Here is a 21,728-nt window from a genome sequence, read left to right as displayed (position 1 = left end):
TTTTTCTGACTAAAATAAAGTTTGATATAGCTTCTTAAAAGCTTACCATTATAAAGTACTCTTCATTACGATTCCAACGATATTTGATTCATCAAAAAAGGAGTTACGGTTCAAAAGTTATGACCAAAACAAATATCAGAAAAAGGTGACCAGACACAACCGCACGGATGCACCTGCAACCACCCAAAAAACCTGCAACTGTACGGTTGCACCCTGCAACCGCACGGGTGCTGTTCATCAGCACCAGGACGCTGTTTGGACCGATTTTGACACAAAAATGAAGATTTCGAGCTATTTTTTTGTCAATTTAAGGTCCACGAAACTTATTTAACATATATAGATCGATTATCAAGCATCAAACAACATTAACAAACATTTCTAAGCAAGATTTATGCAAGATTTCATCAAAAACCTCAAGAACACACTTTTATACAAATTCTTAGATTAATTTCATTTCAAGCATGATATTGATCGATTGATAGTCCACAAAGCTCATATAACATACAAACAACATATTGAGCATCTAACAAGCTTAACTAACATCAAATAGCAAGATTCAAGCATAAAATTCATAAAAACCCATTTAGACCCAAAATCCAATTTCTATGAATTAAAGTACGAATTCAAGCAAACAAACCTGATTAGATGATCACAAGGATGCTAGAAATCAGTCACTAAAGCCTCTTGATTCAATTTATCATTTGGATTAGATTAGGGTTTGTGAAGTAGATAAGCAAGTACGGGTTCTATTTAGAACTTTCAAGAAAATGAGAGAAAAAGGCTGACTCCAAGCTTATATATTAGTGGTAAACACAATACCTCATCACACACAGGTATTTACCAGTTATCTGATATCTTTCGTACGTAGTTTGGTGACTCAAACGAAGTCTAATTTAAATAAACAAACATGTTCCGTGACCCTTGTCAGAAACTGGTCTTAACCAAATACGCAAATAATTATAAACATATAATTAATAAAATCACTAATTAACACCATACAAGGGCAATTTAGTCATTTTCACCTAGGCCCGATCTCAGGTTGTTACAAATCTACCCCCTTAAAGAGATTCCGTCCTCGGAATCTGGTCAATCAAGGTCAACAAAGGTCATGGGTATTACAAACCACCACAACGGTTACAACTAGAACTAAGTCAAAATATGTCTTACGGTCATACGCCTTACAAAGCTCCGTCCATTCTCGTTGGGCAAAAGCTAACTTACCAGTCTAAGGTCAAACATACCATCTGCTAGGCTACTACTCAAGGGTCAAGACCAAATATATGCCGATTTGCAAACTTACTTATACTACACGATATCCGAATCGTTCCTCACATTCTGGTCTAGAAAACAGTCTTTACTACTAGCTAAAGAAATCCAATGCTGAAAACCTGCCGCTACTTAATAATTGAACAAGTTTAACGTCTGAATTCTTAACTTGATCTATCATTAATCTTACGAAATACCACTAAAATTCCATCTCAAGTCTAGGTTTTACACACTAACTCTCGAGTCACTACTAATGACCCACTACATGATATCTGTCAATCATGATTTGAGGTTATTCCCGAGTCACCTTCATCGAATTTCCTAGATCAACTCAGTCTAAAACACTAAATAACGGCTATCATTTACCTTGGAACACACAAACTTAGCTAATTTCATCACTACAATAAATAAATAAATAAATAAATAAAAACAATATCTCCAAGTCAACTCGGATTACACAAAATTACCCAAACTCCGTAATTTAATACCTGTTTAAATCCCGATATTTAAGAATTTCATTGAAATTCTTTTATCTGGGTCAATATTCACCCAATTCTTTAACAACTAAGTCGTAATTCTGGTCAACTCAATCAATGAAGAAAGGATTACCAACCCTTTTAAATTAATTCAATCATTACATCACAAATCTTGAGCAAAGAATAACTGTCCTCACGTTCCGGAAGTAAATATCCAACTGTTAATTCCCTCAAGTAACATCAATACACACGCCCAACATTGCTAAAGTTACATCAAAAAGATTATCACTTGGTTATAATGTTATCAGAACCAACAAATTTAACCCCCTTAACCAAGAATTACACAAGATTTAGGTACATCACATACTAGAGTCACTAGATACCGCTATCGACTCATTACTTTATATCGATCAATTTCGTCTTAGGGTTATTTCCTAAATCATTTTCATCGAATTTTTCAGTATTACTTAGGTCCGTGTCACAGGTCAAAGACTAACACTATCCTCTATACACAAAGAAAAATATCGAATTCTTCAATTAATTTAACGCTAGGTCAACACTGATCACAACAAAACAACCCGATATCTGCAGATAAATACCTAGTTCAAACTAATTATATAAGTGTTTCGTCATAAATCACTCATCTAGGTCGATACTTACCCCAAATTCATCACTAAAAGCATGGCTTTATTCATATCATCATTAGAAGAAACACTTACAAATGCAATATTAAACCAACATTAATCATTCGAACATGGATTTCAAGTCAACGATATCCACTAACACACGCAATAAACATCCATCTAACACTTGTTACATCTCTTCTGACTCTCAAAACTACTGTATGATTTAATACAATGTATTTTCGCTGGCCAGACGTAATACATCACTCTAAATCACACTTTCATTTCGAGAATTTTGGAACAAGATCTTAATCGAGTTCATCAATACAGCACGGTCTATTTTCTTAAGTCACTGGTAGTTATAAATCTCCACTATATCTCCAACTAATAGATTTTACAATCTAAGACTATCAAAAACCGCAAGAAGTCTTGAAAGTAAACACTTAACTCAGTTCTATTTCGATCTTAATTCTACTAAGTCCTCTACAGCAACCACATTTATAAATATGATCCAACATCAAATAAACTATACCTACTTACATCATCTTATTTACAAATACTATTATCGTCCGTCCTCGACCTTACATTCAAATCTTCAAAAGACAAAATATTCACAACAACCACTATCGAACTACCAGAACAATGATTTCACCTTAACAGTAATATGATCACTATTCTAGACCTAGTCAAGATTCATCAAAATTCAGCTTAAACTAGACTCCTATTCCTTGTTAAGGTCTTCTCTACTTCCAAGATAGTCACTAAACGAACATCTCCTATACTGACATCTAACGAGTCACATCAAAAAATCAACAACTTCTCAGGAAAACTCTACGGGTCCTACCTAGCTAGTCAAATCCTGCAACAGTACTTCCAGGCTAATAATACTCCTAACATAACGTCAAAACACAGTTTTCCTATTTTCAGTCAAGACTACATGGAAAACTCCATTCAAACTTACTTCCTAAAGGTCACTACCAACTCACATTAGTCTATGGTAGGAAAAGCAATTCCTCAAGGTCTTACTACGGTTACAATCATCTGAACCAAAAAGTCAACATCATACGTGACACGCAAACCACCTACATATGACAGCAACAAACAGGGTCCGGGTCCTCTTATGAGAAGACAAGGAAACTACTACTCTATTCCAATCCTTACGGGCCACTACGTGTGTTCCGTTGATCCATGGGAAGGAATTACATTTCACGTAAGTCCAACACAACAAGTCCCGTCATACTATAATATCATAGGGTCCGTCATCTACTGGTTCAGTCACGGTCGACAAGCATGAAGACTACACTTCACATAGTTACTCAATAGGGTTCGGGACTTTCACTAATCATCAAGGGGTCACTACCCTAAACAGTCTCTATGGGTCACTACGGGTGTCTCATCAGTCAACGGTACAGAAAGGACTTCATATTCACCTTAATTTTTCTAGTCTAGGCTAACAATAGTCTCACGTACAGTATAAACCGGCCATATAACAAACAATTGACAGTAACATGACACCATATCACAAAGGTCATAACTATAAAGTCTCACAAAATATGGCAGTCAGTCTAAGGGATTAAAATCCCAATAGTGGCAGGGTAGCTCCAGACATAATCGTCGTACTGGGTCTGTCAACTATCATCTACTTCTATCTTATAAGAATAATCAATCAATCGCAACTAGAAACACTAATCGTCACAAACTATCATTACAACAAACACAAAATTCGACAAAGGTAGGAACACAATCTACAGGTACAATAATAATAATTACAGTAATATAACAAGAATGTACCTTTATGAATACGAAGACATCTTCGATATCTATCAACACCTCGATCGCACCCGCACCCTTGACCCTTATCAACTATGCAACTGAATCCTTATCCTTGGAGCCACGTCAACTAATACTCGTCAATTCCTTTATCCAAATCTGCATCAAACACATCCACCGAAGTTCTGTCAGCACTGAGGGTCAACGGGGCACCAGCAAGGTGGAATCGATCTTCATACCTGTCTTATCACAACATCTCACACACAATAGCTTAGTAGATAATCTGTTAGTTTCTGTCAACTAAGTCTTCAATACCTACTTCATTCACTTAACCCACCCCCAAGATATGTTTGACTCGACACACGGTTTGGGAACATGTCACTTCCGTGTACATGCTACCAAACCTACGTTCTGATTCCAACTTATAACACCTCAGATTTTTTTTTTTAAATACAGCGGAAGACCAATTTAATAAATACATTATATAAACATGTATATATATATATATATATATATATATATATATATATATATATATATATATATATATATATATATATAATCTACTTAATGATAAACACGTTAATAAATAAATGATCGAGTGTTATATTAAAACATAAATACAGCTTTAATAGAAAAGACGCGACATCAGAGTTTCGACTGGTCAAACATATCTCTCAACAATCCGTCTCCCTGGAATCTATCAAGTAAGCAACAGTCAACCTACACGGAAGAGGATGGGGGTTAGCACAAAGCTAAGTGAGTGCAACTAACTACAAGTAATAGCATATAGAAACCGTCATACTAATCATGTCACATAGTCTAACACATAATCATCACCCAAGTGCCGTCTACAGAGACTCTGGTGGCTCGACCAAACCATTAACCACCAGTTGATCAGACTGGGGCTTACCAAAAGTTCCTCTACCACCGTATGTATATATATAATCCACACGCGACGGATGCGTCATTCACATATATATACACCACGATTGTCTAGGCTACCACATGAGGAACCCAACCCGCATGTTGATCTCTCCTACCGAGGCTACCATACAATAGGGACGCACTGGGCTCCAGCAGATAAGCATCAACTAACATGCAGTCATCATAACATACTAACTAACCATAGTAGCAAGTATATCTAGCAAGCATAACAATCATAATATAACATGCTACTCTATACTATATACTCTAGTTAGTCCCACTCACCGATACCAGCATCACTCGGTAGTCTAATATCACCGAGTCTTCTCCTCGTCTGTATCACCTGAAAATAATACTCACAAGTTAGTAAATCATATTCTAAATACTAACAATATCACAATCACAATGTGTATATATATACACACACACATACACACACACACACACACACATATATATATATATATATATATATATATATATATATATATATATATATATATATATATATATATATATATATATATATATACATACATACATACATACATACATACATACATACATACATACATACATATATCCACACACACACACACACACATATACACTTATATACCTACACATATACTCCATCACAACAATAAACCAAGTCATAACATCTTATAATCATCATTGGGTAAGTCTACAACCTAATTCCATTCAATAACAGCCTTCAAGTGCGTGCAAAATAAGACATACACGCTAAAACCCCTTTTTCTGACTAAAATAAAGTTTGGTCTAGCTTCTTAAAAGTTTACCATTATAAAGTACTCTTCATTACGATTCTAGCGATATTTGAATCATCAAAAACGGAGTTACGGTTCAAAAGTTATGACCAAAATAAATTTCAGAAAAAGCTGACCAGACGCAACCGCACGGATGCATATGCAACCGTACGGTAGCACCTGCAACCGCCCAAAAACACCTGCAACCGCACGGGTGCTGTTCATCATCACCAGGACGCTATTTGGACCGATTTTGACACCAAAATGAAGATTTCAAGCTATTTTTTGTCAATTTAAGGTCCACGAAACTTATCTAACATATATAGATCGATTATCAAGCATCAAACAACATTAACAAACATTTCTAAGAAAGATTTATGCAAGATTTATGCAAGATTTCAAGAAACACCTCAAGAACACACTTTTATACAAATTCTTTGATTAATTTCATTTCAAGCATGTTATTGATCGATTGATAGTCCACAAAGCTCATATAATATACAAACAACATATATTGAGCATCTAACAAGCTTAACTAACATCAATTAGCAAGATTCAAGCATAAAATTCACAAAAATCCATTTAGACCCAAAACCCAATTTCTATGAATTAAAGTACGAATTCAAGCAAACAAACCTGATTAGATGATCACAAGGATGCTAGAAATCAGTCACTAAAGCCTCTTGATTCAATTTATCACTTGGATTAGATTAGAGTTTGTGAAGGAGATAAGCAAGTACAGGTTCTATTTAGAACTTTCAAGAAAATGAGAGAAAAAGGCTGACTCCAAGCTTATATATTAGTGTTAAACACAATACCCCATCACACACGGGTATTTACCAGTTATCTGATATCTTTCGTACGTAGTTTGGTGACCCAAACGAAGTCCAATTTAAATAAACAAACCTATTCCGTGACCCTTGTCACAAACTGGTCTTAACCAAATACGCAAATAATTATAAACATATAATTAATAAAATCACTTATTAACACCATACAAGGGCAATTTGGTCATTTTCACCTAAGCCCGATCTCAGGATGTTACAATTACTAATTTGTGGTATTTTCTAGAGTAATTGCAGGTTTCTCTTCTTTGGAGTGTACATGATCTGGTGATAGCAACAGATACTTGGTTGGTCTCTTAATGGTTAAGGCTTAGAAGTCAAGGTTGCTGCTACAAGATTTAATTTATTTAATTTATGGATATAAGTGGGCTTTCTTGCTACTCAAAAGAAGTATTGGGCCATTTGTTAAATGAAGAAGCCCAATGTGTTGCATAGCCCATCTTTTATTGAAGTCAGATGCATGTGGGCCTATAAAAGCTACCTAACTCCTTGTTAGGGTGATGTGTAAAATCTACTATATAAATTATCTCTGGAAAATGCCAGTTTAAAAGATTACTACACATTAACAGGTAGTGTACCCGATCGTGCAATAGTATAAAGTGTTAAATCCGAAATCGTTCCAAGGACAGATAAATCGTGAGAATTAAGATTGCTACTAATATAAATAAACTAAGCATCTCTATTAAATTGGAAATTACGAGATAATGGTTTTGGTGGCTATTTAACGATTAGCCAAATCAGGATTTGATTTGAAAACAGAAAAGAACAATATTTTTGGTATTCTAAGATTTAAGCTTTAAAGCAAACGAATAAAAACAAGAAAGTTTTAATCAATAAAAGAACAAACGTTCGTCTAGACCTCTTACACCTAGTATTGGATGCATTAAGATTAAACCCCAGTTATTATCTAACATATGTGAATTACCTAGTCGGTTCACCTGGAATTCCCCAGCGCAAACACTTCAGTTAAGATTACACGACACGAAATTCCCCGTAGCCTAAGACATCCTAATTGTGACCAAATATCTCAACTGAGATGAAGACTCGAATTTCAATCACACCAACTCTCGTTGTGTATGATTCACCCCTATTTCATCTAGCCTTTTGAATTCAATTTACTCTCGTCTCCGAGTAAGCAAACAACCAATTAAGACAAACCAATTGTAAATTAATGAACTCTCGTCCTATCAAACAAATATACAACCATGTGAATCGAAAAGTCTAGCTTCAATAAGAATCGATCTTTAATTCAAACATCAAATAATCATAAATTGAAATAATAACTGATAAGTAGCATCCAATACATAGGTTTATAAGTCTAGACAAACATTAAATAACTAGCCAATAAGCATGGCAACAATAGTAATCAAATTAATAAATAATAAAGAAAACATTGTTTGATAATTAAGAATCAACCTAACACAATGAATCTTGGTGAGTGCTTGGATTGATCCTCAAAAACGGAATGATTAGAGCGTTAGAGTGACCTTGGAATTCTCCAAAAGTGACTGAAAATCGTCCCTAGTGCTCTCAAATTCGGCTGCCAAAAAGATTACCCTTCATAATAAAAACTGATCCCTATTTATAGCGATATAAATCTGGCCGACCTAATTTGCGCGGTGCGCATGCTTCTACACGGCGCGTACCTCTGTACTCATCATTTCTCACGCGTTTTTACTTATATCTCGACTTGATCACAACCCAATTCCCCCGATAACATAGAAACTGTTGTAAACGCGCCATAAACACCATAAATCAATCAAATAACACTTCCCGGCTCTCAAATCATAATCCTCCAAATAATCGCGAATAATAACCAAAACCGTATCCGAATGAATGACGGATATTGCCATGATAAATATATGAGAAATGTGCAATATCAAATCACCCCACACTAGAGTTTTGCTTGTCCTCAAGCAAATTCGACTCGAAAATAATCTTCTACCAAATGATAACGTCTTCATAGTGTAAGTAGAACCAACAAACATGAACCAAATGAGCAACTAGCATGGGTACAGTTTAAATAGAACAAATTAACCATGTGACTTTCACTTGTAATCCCAAATTCTCCAACATCCCCAAATAAAGAATTGACACAAAATAATAACTCGAACAAAGTGCCAAATATGTAATCTAAATAAATGTAGAGAATCTCGAACCTGATAATGTCTTCAAATATATGAAACGTGGATACAAGTGGAAGCCATGAGCCAAAAAAGTGAAACTCTCGAACCAAAGAACCATACAAACCATACGGGCTACCCTGCGATTGGTCAAGCCAATGCCTCCCACGGTACCTAATATCGCGAGATGTCGGTAAGAAAATAATGTTCTTAGGAGGATACACATTACGTCCAGATATCATCGATAATCATGAGGTGATCATCTAATTCGTTAAGTCAATCATAAAGATTGAAGTTCATCAGTCTTAAAAGCTGATATCTTATCTTTCCGGAGGTTATCCAACTGGGGATCCGATCAATCACATATTTGTGTATCATGGTGCGCTCCCCATTTGACGAGATAGATCTCTCTCATTGAGGTAATTCTGACTACCAGTTTTCCTGTTTGATGTTGAGGCCTGGTAGATTTCCAGTCGATGTTAGAAATGACTTTTCAAGATTTTTCGTCACCCTACAACTGGTCTGGACTACAACTTCTGAAATAAATCAGCAAGTGTGTCAATTTGGAGACTTTACTCCTAGGGTTATACAAAGTGGTCGGACGCAACATTGTCGTTGTTAGGAGAAACAATGAGGATCGCCCTATTAAAGTTTTCGATCTGGCGCATGGCCCGGTTTTGACCACACGATCCAATCACCGTTCATACGGTTGACACTCGCCTTGGTGCAAGTGACCTACGATTGAATTCTTAAAGAATTCGTAGGATTTCACATTCAATGGTAATGAACGTGGTTGGAATTATTTCCAAGTTGCCTACTTCCCACATGACAAGCTTTTTTGCTTGTTTTAAGAAAGGTAGGAAGTAGATACTACCCTTCCGATAAATCCCAAAAACCTTTGGGTGCCATAGCTTTTGGCTATGGGTTGTGTTGTCTAAGCAAACACAAGCACGTAGCTATTGTTTCTAAAAAGGACAACACTGGTGAAGCTCACGGCTCCTCTTCCCACAGTATCACACCATTAGATGATGTAATAATAAAATGGTATAGTTTCGAAAGTCTGCTATACCAAGTAACCAAACCTTTTTGATCTGGCACGTGATTCGGTCACAATCACGCTATGCAATCACCGCTCTCTCACGATTTACACCCGTTTTGATACAGGTGACCTACTATTGAGTTCCCCGAGCTCGTAGGATTTCATGTCCAAGAAAATGAACATGTGGATCAGTTTTGGCTTCTTTGAAATCACGAAATGCCATAAAAATACCAAGCCATATCAAAACCAATTTTCATAACATAGGTTTTGGCCGAATTTTCAATTGTTTTTCTACTTTTTTTTATATTTTTAAACTAACTTTTCTATATATTTTTTTACGACCAAAACCCGTGAAACGTCAAGTCTTTTTATATCAAAACTAATATGACGATGACTCAATTAACAACCAACCCGAGAGATTTTATATCCCTCACCCCACACTTGAGATCAAGTAATGTCCCCATCACTTGAGATCAAAAATAGATTAAAATCGAAAGGGTAATGTGAGAAAGAAAATGTAAAAACTTATCGAGTTTAACCACTGATCGCGGAATGCCAGTGACAGATGGCGCTGAACTGACTGCCAGCATAAGAACATCGTCCATTCCCGATCATCACACCAATATCATCAATCATGTAGTTTTGCTGAACTTAATGCCAAACTTGAAAATTCGTTTCACCAATCAACCTAATAAAAAGAAAAACAAAAAAAAAACTACATAAACGGGATAAGGTGGCACCACCCGGTAACAGAAACGCCTTATCCCCAAATAAGTCTTACAGAACATAATCCAAACAAATAAACATCTTAGTACATAACCAAATAAAAATGTCTAAAAATAAGATACAACATGATCAACAGGCACGCAGGCCCTCATCCCTGATAGTCATCAAACGTCCATCCTGAAGTTCCCGAACCATGGATGTTCGAACGCCCGTTCGGATACTCTTGTTGGAACCTCAACTGCACGTCCCTCATGGCTGCTCTCTCATTATACCTCGGTGGATGCTCGAGACGGTTCTGATCATAGTAGTAAGCCGACTCATGACTTGCAGTAGCATAATACTGGTCCGGATTAGAATAATATAAACGCAAATTATGGCGTCCCCAATCAACACCATATGCAATCCTCCCAGTATTATAATAATTAGCTCTTGCGAGCTCCTCCTGTCGCTGCTGACTCTGCCACATTCGTTCATTATGTCGACTAACCTCCTCATTATGTCTCTCCACCTCCTCGTTATGCCTGCGAATGTCACTCTGAAACTCCACATTATCAGCTTGATCCATAGTGTATTGAAATACATGATTCTCTACCTGACCCGCAACATCTCCATAATCTAAACCCATTCTATTCACACTGTTTATCAAACTATCCCAACCTTCCTGACTCGGGAACCAAGAACCTGCAAAATGTGAACTAGCTGATGGACCAGCTCCGTACTAGGTCCCGATGATGAACCACCCGCAGCCCCAGCTGCACTCGTACCTGCCGCACTAGAACCCACAGGTTCCCGATACATAACCAACCGATTCTCAAAACCATGCATCAAAATCTTCCCATTTGTATAAAACAACGAACCAAAAAATGACATACTCTGATCTGTAGTACGCAACCTGCTAAAATCAACATTCAATTTTTTCGTAAATTTAGTAATATAATGACATCCTAAAAGCTTCTTTCCCAGAGCCGTATCGCGTGCACATTTGCTCAAGTAAGTAGCGATAGAACCAACAATATCAGTATGCTTCCCCCTTTTGATTTGATCCATGTACCATAAATCCTTATTATTCGGGTTCTCATTTCCATTCACCTGCGCATTGAAAGTACAAGCCACCAACCTTTGCAACAACCTATCAAAGGGTAATTTAATTTTCTCATAACCTACTCTCCCTGCATGAAAAATGTCACCTCCAGTTATTCTACCCCAAAAAGCAACAGTGCTAAAAGGCTCCTGCTTGTAAAATTCAGTCCTAATCAAATAATTTGAAAGTCAGATATCATCTAATTCCGGATATAAATCTAAAGCTCGAGCAATTTGGGACCGACTCATCGATTGATTTTGGCCACCTAAACGAAACCGCATAAAATTACGCTCACTAGGATAGCGGGTATTAGTGACTACCAACGAAGAGAAAAACTCCTTGAACAACAATGGATAAATATCATCATAGAGCGAAAACACCCTCTCCCACAGGCGGAGAATCGTGTTATTATAAGACAACATCAGCATAGTATCAACCTCTCGGTGAACTTGAGCTTCCTCAAGAAAGCTCCAATCAAAATACCAAGTGAGACCAATAACTCTATCATCTGTCCTTGCAAACTTAGTCGGATACTCGTTCCTAATCAATCCAATCCCTAAGATCCTCTTGTTGTGCTTGTACTTGTTCTGAAGCACCTGAAGCAGTTCTAGTACGCTTTGCTTGACTCTGCATTCACAATTTTAAAAACAACCACAAAAACTCAAAAGTTAGTGTTAGCTAAATTTAAACTCGCAAACATCCTCTTATTTATTAATTTTTCTTTTTCCAATTGAACATCACATAAGAGCATGTTTTCAAATTAACACTATCTTTCATTACAAACTCAACCAACTAAATTCGCATAAACAATATCATTTCATGTTACATGAAAAGCTAGCATAAGAATAAAATTATATTTCCAAACAAACTAGGCTTAACAATTCATGAACATAAAAATTTAACCAACTCAAAATCATCTTCTAAAACAACTACAACGCATGAAAAACTCCTAACATACTCAAACATACTCATAATTATCAACTTCACTAACAATCCAACTCAAAATGTCAAAAATCAAGCAACTTCACACTTGACCCGCCCAAATTACACCTCACTAACATGAACTACTTCTATTATAGCAATTAACCATCTCACACATAAAAACCCCCAAATTAAAATTTCAAAATCGGATTCAATCTTATAGCAAACCCTAGCATCAATAATATGCACTAATCATATGTAAACATCATACAAATAAAGCATATTAGGCATTATCAACACTAATCATGTGAATAATCAAGCATTAAAAGAATTAGGGTTAACCCCACACTTGAATTTCAATTAATCATCAATTTAAGCATAACTAGCACAAATAAAGATGAAATCAAGTGTAAGAGTAAGAGAAACGGACCCTAGGAGGCATGATTCACAAGAAATTCAAGAGAAAATCACAAAAATTTTGAAAATTGGTGAAACCCTAGCTTGAGGCATCGATTGTATGTGTTTGTGTGTGTTAGATTAGGTGTAAAATGGTGTAAAATAGCCTTACAAACCTTAAAAGTCGACTGGACCCGTTTAAATTCGGGTTATAATTTTTTTTTTTGGATAGGGTTAATTAAACAGCAAACTGGGCCTGAAAAGCGATATGTGCGGTGCGCAGTTATGCGTGGTGCGCGTTTGTACTGAAAAAAGTTGTGCGGCGTGCGTGAGAGTGCGCGGTGCGCACTATAACATGAAACCAGATCAGAAATCTAACAAAAACACCCAGCTATTTTTCTTTACTAAAGCGCGGTGCGCAAAGTGGTGCGCACCGCGCAATTGATAAGTTCGAATTTTCACTCTTTTTTCACACAAAATTCACTTTTAAACATCCAATACATATTCCCTTGAACCAGAACACTAACGTTGATCATATCTCACCTGTTACAAGCATAAAACATACAAATAGAAGCAATAATTATACAAACTCTACAACACACAATTATAACTAAGATTTTCACGCGTCGTTAGAGGTAAAGATGAGTTTAACCTCATCGTCCACCTCTTGCGGTCCATCGACATAATTTTTAATCTGATGACCGTTCACCTTAAACTCTTCCCCCTTCGAATTAACCAAATCAACAGCCCCATGGGGAAACACCTTACGAACAATAAATGGTCCAGACCACTTCGACTTTAACTTTCCCGGAAAAAAAACGAAAACACGAATTGAAAAGAAGCACACGATCTCCTTCCTTAAATTCCTTAGGATCCTTCAACCGACTATCGTGCCACTTCTTTGTCCTTTCTTTACTAATCAATGAATTCTCATAGGCCTCGAGCCTCAACTCTTCCAACTCATTCAATTGGCTCAAACGAAGGCGACCCGCCTCCTTAATATCGAGATTACTCGTCTTGAGAGCCCAAAAAGCTTTATGCTCTATCTCCACGGGGAGAGGACATGCTTTACCATAGAGTAAATGGGAGGGAGTGGTTCCGGTTGGCGTTTTGTACGCCGTTCTAAATGCCCATAAGGCATCGTCAAGCTTGAATGACCACTCTTTTGGATTAGATCCAATCGTTTTTTCAAGAATCCTTTTTAAAGCTCGGTTGGTGTTTTTGACTTGCCCATTTGTTTAAGGATGGTAGGATGTAGAAACTTTATGGGTCACCCCATATCATTTCAACACCTTTTCAAGTTGGGCATTGCAAAAGTGAGTTCCCCGATCACTAATTAAAGCTTTCGGGGCACCAAACCGAGAAAAAGAGTTGTTTAAGAAACGAAACAACAACTCATGCATCATTAGTGGGCAAAGCTTGCGCTTCGACCCATTTTGAGACATAATCGATGGCAACGAGAATGTAGAGCTTATTATTAGATTTTGGAAACGGGCCCATGAAGTCAATCCCCCATATATCAAAAACCTCGTAAACTTGAATGACATTTTGAGGCATCTCATCTCGTTGGGTGATTTGACCCGCCCATTGGCATGAATCGCACGATTGACATATTTGGTGGGCATCCTAAAAGATAGTAGGCCAATAGAAACCGGCCTCATAGACTTTTCGCCCTGTAACTTGGGGACCATAATGCCCACCCGTAGGTCCATGATGACATTGGATAAGAATGCGCGTGCACTCATCTCCGGAAACGCATCAGCGAATCATCCTATCGGGACATCACCTAAAAAGATAAGGGTCCTCCCAGAAATAGTACTTGAGGTCACTAAAGAATTTCTTCCTTTTGTGATGTGACCAACCTTTCTCCAAGAATCTGCCAACAAGGTAGTTAGCAATATGCACATATCATGGCTCGTCCACTTTGTCCACCTTCTTGAGATACTCGTCGGGAAAATCATCATGAATACTCGACTCATGAAGGACTTCGAGATTTGGATTCTCGAGTCTAGACAAAGGGTCGGCCGCAAGATTTTCAGCACCTTTCTTATCCCGGATCTCGATGTTGAATTCTTGCAAAAGCATGATCCATCTAAGCAGTCGAGTTTTGGCATCCGGTTTTAAGAATAGGTACTTTAAAGTCGAATGGTCCGTAAAAACAATAGTCTTAGACAAGACTAAATAGGACCGAAATTTATCGAACGAAAAGACCACCACAAGGAGCTCTTTTTCAGTGGTAGTGTAATTTAACTGTGCTCCTTGCAAGGTCTTGCTTGCATAATAGATGGGTCGAAAATGTTTCTCGACCCTTTGGCCCAAAACAGAGCCAACAGCAAAATCGGATGCATCACACATAAGCTCGAACGAAAAGCACCAATTCGGAGCAATTATGATAGGTGCATTAATGAGTTTCTCCTTAAGAAGTTCGAATGCCTTTTGGCACTCTTCGGAGAAGTTCCAAGCTATGTCCTTTTCGAGGAGTTTGTTCATCGGGTTAGCGATTTTGATAAAATACTTAATAAACCGCCGGTAAAAATCAGTGTGCCCGAGAAAACTCCAAACACCCTTAACATCGGTGGGAGGTGGAAGGTTCTTAATAGCAGTTACCTTTGCAGGATCCACCTCAATACCGTTCTTAGAAATCTGGTGCTCGAGAACGATGCTCCCTTGTACCATGAAATGGCACTTTTCCCAATTGAGCACAAGATTAGATTTCTCACACCTTACCAACATTCGTTCTAAATTAAGAAGGCATGAATCGAAAGTGTCACCGAAGACCAAAAAGTCATCCATGAACACCTCCATGCAATATTCTATCATATCATGGAATATGGCCATCATGCACCTTTGAAAAGTGGCCAGAGAGTTACAAAGGCCAAAGGGCATGCGACGGTATGAGAATGTGCCATACGGGCACGTAAAAGTGGTTTTCTCCTGGTCTTCAGGCGAGATAGGGATTTGGAAATAGCCCGAAAAACCATCAAGAAAACAATAAAAGTTGTTTCCCGCTAACCTCTAGCATTTGATCCATGAAAGGTAACGGGAAGTGGTCTTTGCGTGTGGCGTCGTTCAACTTACGATAGTCAATACAAACACGCCACCCCGTGACAGTCCGAATGGAAATTAACTCATTTTTATCATTGGTGGTAACAGTCATACCACCTTTCTTGGGTACATAGTGTACCGGGCTAATTCACGAACTGTCAGAAATCGGGTAAATCAGACCTGCATCGAGGAGCTTCACGATCTCTTTATTCACGACATCTTGCATGTGAGGGTTCAACCTCCTTTGACATTGCACCACAGGTTTGGAGTTATCCTCCATTAGGATTTTGTGGGTGTAATAGGAGGGACAAATACCCTTGATGTCATGAATTTTCCACGCAATGGCCGGTTTATGGGCCGTTGGCACGGTTACAAGCTCAGTTTTCTGACCTGCAGTAAGAGAAGAAGAATTAATTACCGGGAGCTTAGATTCCTCCTGCAAATAAGTGTATTCCAAATGATCTGGAAGTGGCTTCAATTTTAACTCGGGAGGTTCTTCAATTGAAGACTTGCTCTGGTAACCAACATCACGATCGAGTTCCTTGAACTCCTCCTCAGTCGGCTCATAGCCGTTTTCCATCAAGGAGGTTAAAATATCCACCTCCTCAACCTGCAACTCTTCATCAATTTCAACCAATGAGCATTCTCCTGAACCCTGTAACTCTGGGAATTCCTGCAGAACTCAGACTGGACATCCACAGTGTTAAGAAAATAACATGTATCATCAGTATATGCAGGGTATTTTAAAGCAAGGTCGATTGAGAATGTTGCACTCAAGTCATCTATCCTAAGGGTCAACTTTTGGCCATAAACATCGATGATACATCTAGCCGTATTTAAAAATGGCCGACCTAAAATAAGTGGAATCCTTTCATCCACTTCCATATCCAAAACCACGAAATCGGTCAGGAAAACCAACGACCCGGTCTTAACTAGCATATTCTCTATAATTTCACGAGGAAATTTAATAGAGCGGTCAGCTAGCTGAATAGCCATACGAGTGGGTTTTAACTCCCCGGGGTCTAACTGTAAATAAATAGAATAAGGCATTAAATTTATGCTAGCCCCCAAGTCCTCCAACGCCATTACACAATCTAAGTTACCAAGTAAACAAGGAATGGTGAAACTCCCAGGATCCTCAAGCTTCTCAGGAAGCTTGTTTGCCACTACCGCTGAGCATGCGGAATTCAACCTGACTGAAGACACGTTCTCCAGCTTCTTCCTGTTAGTTAGCAAATCCTTAAGAAACCTTGCATACTTTGGCATACCTGCAATCACATCAATAAAAGGCATATTTATGTTAACTTTTTTAATCAAGTCCATGAACTTGGACTTTTCTGCCTCTAGCTTCTCCAATCTCTACTTCCCCGGGAATGGGAGCGGTGGTTGATACTCTTTAACTATCGGTTTAGTAGCAACGGTTTTTGGTACCCTTACAAATTTCTCAATCACCTGTTCCGGCTCCTTTTCCCCCTTCGGTTCACTAACAACAACCGGCTCTCTATCCTTAGCTAACGAAACTCAAAAATCATACTCATCGGGCTTCCTCGGTGGATCATATGCTAAACCACTTCGGGTGGTGATAGCATTAACGTGCCCATTTTTCGGGTTAGTATCTGTTTTACTCGGTAATTCCCCCGGTTTCCTCTCATTACTCTGATTAGCAAGTTGACCAATTTGTTTCTCTAAATTCTGAATAGCTGCTTGTTGATTTTGAAACATTTGATCATTCTTCTCATTGTTTTGGGTAACAGTGGTAATAAGCTGAGTTTGAGATATCACAAGCTTTCCGATCATAGCTTCAAGATTAGACTTTTTCTCTTCAACTTGTGGCTTTTGAAAATACCCGGGAGCTTGCTGTTGAAATCCTCCACTAGATCCCGGATGAAACCTCGAACCCTGATTACCTTGAGCATTGTAAGGATTGTTGAAGCGACCCGTCCTAATCCTCCTGGATGAAGTCTTCAACATCTGATCCCATCGCGGGGTACTAACCTAAATATGCCATGTACAACTCCATGTAATACCTTTAAAATGAGAAAAATGCACAGCGGAAGACTTAATTCGTACCTGAGAATAAACATGCTTAAATATGTCAACCAAAAGGTTGGTGAGTTCATAGGTTTATCATATACAATCATAAAATTCAGTAATTTTGATAGACCACAAGATTTCAGTTTCATAAATATATGTACATTCGCAAGTGTATAAAAGTATTCTATAAGTTGTTGAGCGCTTCGGTAACCATACTTAACAATTAATGTGGCATATTCCCTTTATTATGAAATCTCCCTACACTGTACCAAGTGTAGTAAAAACGAAGTACTATGCAACCGTTTACGATACTAGAGCAACTAGTCCGGTTGGGGTGGTCAAACCCGATAGATCTATCAATAGGATTCGCGCTTACATGTTCTTACAACATGTAATTATTAGTTACCAAGCTATTAGGGAAGATATGCAAAGTGGTACAACTCAACGTAGAATATGATTTTAGTACTTGTGTCCATTTCGTAAAGCAGTTATATAAACAGCGCATGTATTCTCAGCCCAAAAATATATATTGCAAAAGCAATTAAAAAGGGAGCAAATGAAACTCACAATACAATATTTTGTAGTAAAAATATTCATTCGACGATACTGAACAATGCAGGGCTGGCCTTGGATTCATGAACCTATATCATTTGTATATATATTAACACACATAATTGAAATCGAACAAGTTTATATATATATAAATTCATTAGTTATATCCTTTTTATATTAATAATATATATATTTCATATATTCATTTATAAGAATATTAATTTCGTTATGTTATATGTATTTGATATATTCTTTATATATATCATTTGTTTGTTAAAAATAGTAATTGTAGTAATACTAAATAATATTAGTAAAAATGATAGTATTTATTATTAATAATAATGATAATAATGTTAATGGTAATAATAATGATATTAATAATTAATAATTATAAAAATATTAATTTTACTGTTAATAATAGTTAGGATAATGATTTTTAATAATAAATTACTAATAATGATACTCATTATAATAATACTCATAATAGTCTAATAACATTAGTGTTAATAATAGTAATACCCAATGATAATAATAATACTTTTGTTGATAGTAATAATAATATTACTAGTAATTATAATATGATACTAATACCTATATTAATGAAAATAATAATAAATTTTATTATTTTCATAATAATAATCATAGTCATAATAATAATTATAATAATACTTATATTAACATTAATCATAATAATAATAGTACTAATTGATAATACTTAATAGTGATAATAATAATAAAAGTCATAATTTTCATAACACTTACTAATATTAACAATAATAATAATACTTAACAATAAAAATAATATTAATAATCACAATAATATAAATGATAATAGAAATAATTTTTAGTAAGAAAACTACCTTTAAAAAGCCCTTAAAAAAAATTACCACCAGCAGGGCTCGAACTCGAGACCTCCCGCACATTCACTTACACTCTAAACCATTCGTCCAATCTCAATTTTCCTAAGATTACCTCACTCCAAATCATTATATCCCGTATTATTTATTCATCTTCTTCCTTTCTAAAACCAATCAATCAAAACCCATTTCACTCATTCAATCCATAATTTAAATTCTTCCATATTATCAGAGGTAATCAATATTAATTATTTGCAAATTAGAAAACGAAAATTAAAAAAAAATTAAAGAACAGCGGCTGCTGTCGCTAATTTTTAAAAACAAAAAATATAATGATTTTGAATATGAGAACGCTTTAGCTAGTAATTCCAACATGAAAATGACTGTAAATCTTTCCTATAAACTATCTCAAACCTCAATTGATCTTGAAACATAAACACGAACTCGAATTTGATCAAAGAATAATTGTTGACTTTTTTGTTTAAAAACTTTGACTCCAAAATTAAGATTCGGTATTAGAAATTGAGATTTAAAACTTTGCATATAGTTTGGTTAGGGAATTCCTAACATAACTGCAATCTTAGATTTTTAAAATATTTTTGAATTCGAATTTTGAGCAAAAAGTTACACACAAAGACTATCGACCCTTTTTTTTTAAGTTTTCTGTTTTTATTTCATTTACAGTATGCAGATGATGTTATATAGCGAACGTTTTTCTCGTTTTGATATGTGATTGAAAGTGATTTGAAACAATCCTCCGACATAAACAAAAATCAGACATAGTATTGATAGATATGTAAAACTGATTTTGTTCTTTTTCTTATTTATAAATCATATAATTAATATAATAATTAATAATTATATTATTAATAATAATAATACTAATTAGTAATTATATTAATAATACAGATTAATAATAATAGAAATACTAGTAATAATAATAACAGATTTAATATTAAGGATATTAATAATAATAGTATCAAATAATACTAATAATAATTAAATAGCTAAAATCATAATTTTTATAATGATAATATTAATAATAACAATATAAATGATAGTTTTTATAGTAATACTTATATTAATAATGAATAAATAATATTAATACTAAGGATAATGATTATTATTAATAATATTAATAATGATATTTAATAATAATAACTAATGACATTCAAATTACAACTAAATTATAATTTTAATCATTCTTATAATAATATTTATATTTAAAATTTTTATTTTGATAATCATAACTTTAGAATTATAATGATAATAATAATATTAATAATACTGATATCAATATTAATATTTATGAGAGTAATGATATTAATATAAAAACTATATTCTAATTTGTATTATATAATATTAATTATGTAATGTTTAATAATTATATAATTTATTATTTTTAACATATATAATATACATTTAATCATTAATTATATAGAGAAATCATATTCATATATATATATATATATATATATATATATATATATATATATATATATATATATATATATATATATACATACATACTTATTTTCATTTTAATATTAATTTATTTTGTATATTATTTTACATCTTTAATTCTAATTATTGATTTGTATTTTCTTATATTATTATATATGCTTATACTTATATTCATTATATATATATATATATATATATATATATATATATATATATATATATATATATATATATATATATATACATTTTTATTTATACACAATTGTTCGTGAATCGTTGGAACTAATCGAAGGTCAAATGAATACATGAGCACAATTCAAAGTTTTTGAGACTTCAACATTACAAACTTTGCTTATCGTGTCGAAACCAAATAAGATTTAAGCTTAAATTTGGTCGGAAATTTCCGGGTCGTCACAGTACCTACCCGTTAAAAAAATTTCATCCCCGAAATTTGATCGAGATCGTCATGGCTAACATTACGAATGTTTTCCTTACGAATAGGAGCTGATAAATAGAGTTTTATTACTGTTGAGTAATATGGATAAGATAATTCGATTACTCGAAAAGTACGAGTGAAGCTATCGAAAAAGAGTGCAATGAGAAAGTAGAGTTTCGTCATATCTTTTGATGTAGTCACGGTTGATTTCCGGAAATCAAGGAATTTAAAAGAAAATCTTAGAAATCTATAATATCTGATTCTTCGGGATTTAAGGAAATTAAGATCTCTCTAATTAAATACGAAAATCTGCCTTGATTTCTATATTAGATATTTCACTATAAATCTAATCCCTTCGTTTCCTTTATATTTTAGAGTTC

Source organism: Rutidosis leptorrhynchoides, chromosome 11, assembly GCF_046630445.1.
Source record: "Rutidosis leptorrhynchoides isolate AG116_Rl617_1_P2 chromosome 11, CSIRO_AGI_Rlap_v1, whole genome shotgun sequence".
Classification (NCBI taxonomy): domain Eukaryota; kingdom Viridiplantae; phylum Streptophyta; class Magnoliopsida; order Asterales; family Asteraceae; genus Rutidosis; species Rutidosis leptorrhynchoides.
Note: the sequence above shows the minus strand (reverse complement) of the source record.